Source organism: Kogia breviceps, chromosome 2 (genome assembly GCF_026419965.1).
Source record: "Kogia breviceps isolate mKogBre1 chromosome 2, mKogBre1 haplotype 1, whole genome shotgun sequence".
Lineage (NCBI taxonomy): Eukaryota > Metazoa > Chordata > Mammalia > Artiodactyla > Physeteridae > Kogia > Kogia breviceps.
The window spans coordinates 102,139,359-102,144,756 of record NC_081311.1 but is presented as its reverse complement, the minus strand read 5'-3'; the positions used below and the strand labels follow the sequence as shown (position 1 = coordinate 102,144,756).

The 5,398-nt window shown below is 36.8% G+C and overlaps 1 non-coding gene across 1 annotated transcript; it reads left to right on the top strand.

Moving 5' to 3' along the window:
• Window positions 1-4,583: 4,583 nt before the first annotated feature.
• On the top strand, window positions 4,584-4,769 carry LOC131751682 (small nucleolar RNA SNORA73 family). Its single transcript, XR_009334251.1, has one exon. It is a non-coding gene; the product is annotated as a small nucleolar RNA SNORA73 family (small nucleolar RNA).
• The last annotated feature ends 629 nt before the right edge of the window (window positions 4,770-5,398 follow it).

Here is a 5,398-nt window from a genome sequence, read left to right as displayed (position 1 = left end):
GGGAAGCCCAGAGTCAGATTATTTTAAATATGAAAGTGGAATCATGCAATATCTGGTCTTCTGTGACTGGCTTATTTCACTTAGCGTAATCTCCTGAATGTTTAATCCATGTTGCTACATATGGCAGGATTTCCTTCTTTTTAAAGACCGAATAATACTCTATTGTATGTATATGCTACATTTTCTTTATCTACTCATCTGTCAATGGACATTTAGATTGTTTCTACATCTTGGCTATTATGAATAATGCTGCTATGAACATGGGAGTGCACATATTTCTTTGAGATACCGATTTTAATTTGGGGGGGTAAATATACAGAAGTGGAATTGCTGCATCATGTGGTAAGTCTATTTTTAATTTTTTGAGGAACTTGCATATTATTTCTGTAGTGGTCACACCACTATATGTACATTCCCACCAGCAGCATACAGGAGTTGCAATTTCTGTATATCCTCACCAAAACTTATTTTATATATAAACAAATATATATATGTATAGTATATATACAGGCAAATATGTGTATACACATATATATACACAAAATCCACTTTAATATATAAATATATAATATAAATTTTACATATATGAAAAGTATATATATATAATAGCCATCCTAACAGGTGTGAAGTGATAGCTCATTGTGGTTTTGATTTGCATTTCCCTGATGATTAGTGATTTTGAGCAACTTTTCATATACCCAAGAAGGTACGCAAATGGGAACATTTTCATATGCTTATTGGCCATTTAAATATTCTTTTTGAGAAGTGCCCATTCAAGTATCTTGGCAGTTTCTATATTGAGTTGATGGCTTTTTCTTATTTATTGGTAGGATTTCTTTATATAGTCTGGGTATGTGTCTCATTTAGTTACATGTAGTGTAAGATCTCCCATTTTATGGCTTGTCTTTTCGCACTCATAATTAAGTCTTTTCGTGAACAGCTACCTTTAATTTAGTCTAATTTATTATCTTTTCCTTTATGGTTAGCTAATTTTTTGTGTATGTGTGTGGTACGCGGGCCTCTCATTGTTGTGGCCTCTCCCGTTGCGGAGCATAGACTCCGGACGCGCAGGCTCAGCGGCCATGGCTCACGGGCCCAGCCGCTCCGCGGCACATGGGATCTTCCCAGACCGGGGCACGAACCCTTGTCCCCTGCATCGGCAGGTGGACTCTCAACCACTGCGCCACCAGGGACGCCCTATGGTTAGCTATTTTTAATTTAGTCTAATTTATTATCTTTTCCTTTATTGGTAGGATTTTGTTATATAGTCTGGATATGTGTCCCTTTTAGTTACATGTAGTGTAAGATCTCCCATTTTGTGGTTTGTCTTTTTGCACTCAAAATGAAGTCTTTTTGTGAACAGCTATTTTTAATTTAGTCTAATTTATTATCTTTTCCTTTATGGTTAGTACATTTTGTGTTCTTTTCAGAAATCTTTGCCTGCTCCAAGGTCATAAAGATATTCTACTATTTTTATCTAGTAGAAGATTGTTTTATATTTCACATTTAGATAAACAACTCATTGAAATTGATTATTTTGCATGGTACTAGGTAGGAATTGGGTTTTGTTTCTTTATATATGGATATCTAACTGATCAGCAATACTTAATGAGAAGACTGTCTTTTCCCTGCTGCTTTCCATACCACACTTGCCATAAGTCAAGTGTTCATACTGCATGGGTCTTTCTGGGCTTTCTATCCAGTTCCATTTTCTAATTTCTATCCAGTTTTCTTGCATCAATACAACACTGACTTAATTACTACAGCTTTATTATGAGTCCTGACATCTTTTAGAAATCTTTGAATTTGTCTTGAATATTCTTGGTACTCTACACTGCCGTATCGATTTGTATTTTGTCAAATTACACACACCCACATCCACACACTTCCTGCTGAGATGTTGTTTGGAACTGTGCTGAATTTATAGATCAATCTGGGGAGAATTGAAACAATTATAATACTGAAACTTCCAATTCAGGAACATGGTATATATTGTTGTCTTATTTAATTTCTCTCAATAATGATTTAGAGTTTTCTGGGTAGATAGCTTGCATATCCTCTGTCAAATTTATTTCCTAGGCTTTTGATTTTTTAATGTTATTAGAAATAGTATAAACTTTTTAATTTTCTAATTCTTTTTTCTAGTATGTAGAAATACAATTTGTTTTTGTGTACTTACCTTTTATCCTGCATAATTGCTAAGCCCATTTCTTAATCTAATAATTTGTCTATAGTTTGTGTTTCTGTGCACAGAATTATCTCTTATGCAAATTATTGCAATTTTCCCTACTTTTAATCTTTTTTCCCTTTCCTTATTAGACTGGATAGGACCTCCAGTACAACGTTGAATAGAAATTAATAAGTTCCATTATTGTTTCTTTCTCAATTTAGAGAGAAGGTATCCACTATTTCACTATTAAGCATGACGTGTGCTTTTAGATTATTGTAGACCTCATTTATCAGATTAGGAAGTTCACTTCTATTCCTAGTGTTCTAAGATTTTATTATAAATAAGTATTAAATTTTATCAATCTTTCTTCTACACCTATTGAATAAAATCATGTAATTTTTCTTTTTCTGTAAATGGAACAAATAACTTTGAGCTTCAAAACTCAAACCTCCCTTGCATTTCTGGAATTAACTCAACTTTTTCACAATGTATTATCTTTCTCTATATATTGCTGGATTCTTTCTGATAATATTTTGTTTAGTATCTTTAAATCCTGGTATTGTGTTTGGGATTCACGTGTATGAATCATGAATTCATGTTTGGTATGTAACTTTCCTTTCTTGTAATGTCCCTTATCAGGCTTTCGTACAAAAGTTATACTGCCATCAAAAAATGATTTAGGAAGCACTTCCCATTAAAAAAAATCTATGGAAGGGTTTATTGAAGATTGATGTTCTTTCTTTCTTAGTGACACTTGACCTTGGGAAAATCTGCATGTTCCATGAAGTCCGAGGTAGATGAGTTGACTCTCACCATATTCCCTCGACTAGAATCAGATCTTGCAGTGTTTGCTTTGTTTATGCTTTGGGCACACATTTGTTTCCTTACTTTATTTAAAATGGTGTTATTTCTCTATCTTTTTTTTCTTTTTTTAGTTTTACTCAATACATAAGGAAAGTACAGGAAAAATACTTCTATTCTTCCACCTCTCAGTGAAAATTCCTCTCCTCTATTTTAATGTGGGAATCCTTGCTTTAAAACAAAGTAATGAATCTTTCTCATTGGAAATTTCAGACACCTAAGATAGGAGGATGGAGGGACTGTTTTTGGAGAAGCATAGCTCTTAAGAAAGAGAGACACAATGGCATACTGGAAGACCACTGGATTGGGAGTGAGCAGGCCTGGGTATTTGACTATGTTTCCTCTCTTATTATCTGTGTGAGGCACTAAACTTCTTTGAGTTTTAGTTTCTTTTCATGTAAAACAAAGAGAATAACACCAGCCTTGCCAAGCTCATAAGATTAATGGGGAGATCAAATGGGATAAATGATATTATCCTATTTGTAAAATGCTATAGAAATACAGTGCATTATTTTCATGCCTTCACACTGAGTGCCCTGGAAAGCTGTCAGGGAACATGAAACAAAGGATGTCATAGCTCCTGTTGCCTTTTTATTCCATCTTAATGAATATCCCCCAGCTAATCTGCAGTCACAGTGGAGTCACATTAATATGGAACTTTTATAATTCATAAACTGCTACAGCAGCCTGGAAAGGCTTTAATCAGTTGCCTTCACTCTTCATTATTTTAAAACCTCAATAATGGTAAAATGAGCTACCTGACAGCTTAATTAATTTGCATTAAGCCCAAAGGTCCTGAATGAGTGGTGAGTTTATGAACACAAAGTCTAAGGGTTCAGCAGGAGCATGTCAAGGCTGAATGGGTATCTGGTCTCTGGTTCCCTTCCATTTCTCCCACGTCAAGCTCTGTGTGTATGTGTGTGTTGCATTCACACAATTTGTCTCTCTGTTTATTACATTAGAATTGTCCTTGAAGCCTCTGAAAATGAGATCACTTGCTGTCACTTGCTAGAGAAAAGCTTTGGAATTATCTGTGAATTGCAATTGCCTCTGCTCTTATTGCTCCAGTTTCTGAGGTTAATAGAGAGATGGCTACATGTCATTTTTATTTTTGTGGAGGAGTATTGGTGCTTTTTACTCCCTGCCCAGCATACTGGCTTGGTCATTAGCATATTACAATGCAAAAATCCCATTGGGTGATGGTAGCATTCCTGAATTGTACCAACCTGAGCCAGATGCTGCACTGAGTTGGCCTTGCTCATTCTTAGCCTGGGAGGCTGTCTTCTCAGGCATGGTCCTGGGCAGGATTTGTTACCCACATTACCATCTCTCTGAGTTTGGAGTTATAACCCATCCTATTGTGAGACTTTTATACCAAAGTGGTCAGGAGGGCAAAGAGGAAAAAAAAAGGAAGTAGGTAAATAGAGTCATTCATCTGGCTCATTTTTCTGGTCTTCTATTTTCTATCAAATGCAGCCACTAAGTGTGCAATATTTTGCAATGGCAGAACCAGCAAACTAGTTCAGGGGATAATAATATACTAAATATATCCCTAATTGTGACCAACAGAATCTGGTGTGTAGTAAAAAGAGTGGATAGGCTCTGCCTCATGATGTACAGTCCCTTTCCACAACATTGGAAATGAAGCCAGGCCTTGAGTCTGTGCCCACATATTCCTACAGCATCTCAGAGTCCTGTGGACAATGACTGAGGAGATAAACCATGCAGTGAGACATCTAGTATACCAAAATTTAAAAGTGAAATAAGATTGTTATGTATGAATCTAATTCTTTTTTGTCCTTTTCATTCAGGAGAGAAGAGGAGCCTTGCCTGACTTGTGCAGTTAACAATGCTTTGGGGGCCTTTATTTGGCAGGGAGATTAGTAAAGTGAGTAATACACTATTTTTGGAAGATAAGCCCGGGCAATTTGAAAATGTTAATAGAGGCTGTCTTAAAATGTTAAGACAGCTTCCCTGGAATTGCACCTTAAAAACCAGCAGAGTAATAGTGTTCTGTTGCCCAGGTGCCTTTTGAAATTTAGAAGGAATTCCAGAAGACACTTGAGTGTGGGCAGGTCTGTGGACAGTACAGTGACCTGGGAGTCCCAAGAGACCCTTTCAGGTTTCCTATGAGGTGGAAACTTGATGTACTGATACTAAGATCTTGCCCATTCCCAAGTAAACTGGATTTTCTTAAAAGTGGAAAGTAGGTGCCCATGAGAATCTACATGTCTTTTGTGTGTGTGTGTGTGTTGTACGAGGGCCTCTCACTCTTGTGGCCTCTCCCGTTGTGGAGCACAGGCTCCGGACGCGCAGGCTCAGTGGCCATGGCTCACGGGCCCAGCTGCTCAGTGGCATGTGGGATCG